The sequence below is a fragment of the Procambarus clarkii genome, chromosome 31, assembly GCF_040958095.1.
Source record: "Procambarus clarkii isolate CNS0578487 chromosome 31, FALCON_Pclarkii_2.0, whole genome shotgun sequence".
NCBI classification, from domain to species: domain Eukaryota; kingdom Metazoa; phylum Arthropoda; class Malacostraca; order Decapoda; family Cambaridae; genus Procambarus; species Procambarus clarkii.
The window spans coordinates 15,766,001-15,766,464 of record NC_091180.1 but is presented as its reverse complement, the minus strand read 5'-3'; positions in this window follow the sequence as shown (position 1 = coordinate 15,766,464).

Below are 464 nucleotides of genomic sequence, written 5' to 3'. Positions count from 1 at the left end.
TTAAGGCCTATCAAACTCTGGAGGGTTATTAAGGCCTATCAACCTCTGGAGGGTTATTAAGGCCTATCAACCTCTGGAGGGTTATTAAGGCCTATCAACCTCTGGAGGGTTATTAAGGCCTATCAACCTCTGGAGGGTTATTAAGGCCTATCAACCTCTGGAGGATTATTAAGGCCTATCAACCTCTGGAGGGTTATTAAGGCCTATCAACCTCTGGAGGGTTATTAAGGCCTATCAACCTCTGGAGGGTTATTAAGGCCTATCAACCTCTGGAGGGTTATTAAGGCCTATCAACCTCTGGAGGGTTATTAAGGCCCATCAACCTCTGGAGGGTTAAGACCACGGGCTCCCAGTCCTGGAAGGGGAATTATTATTATTATTTAATACAAAGTTAACCACAATAAAAAAGGATAATAACATTTCATTCACTTGGGGTCCTATTGAAGCCTCGAACCTCGACCACA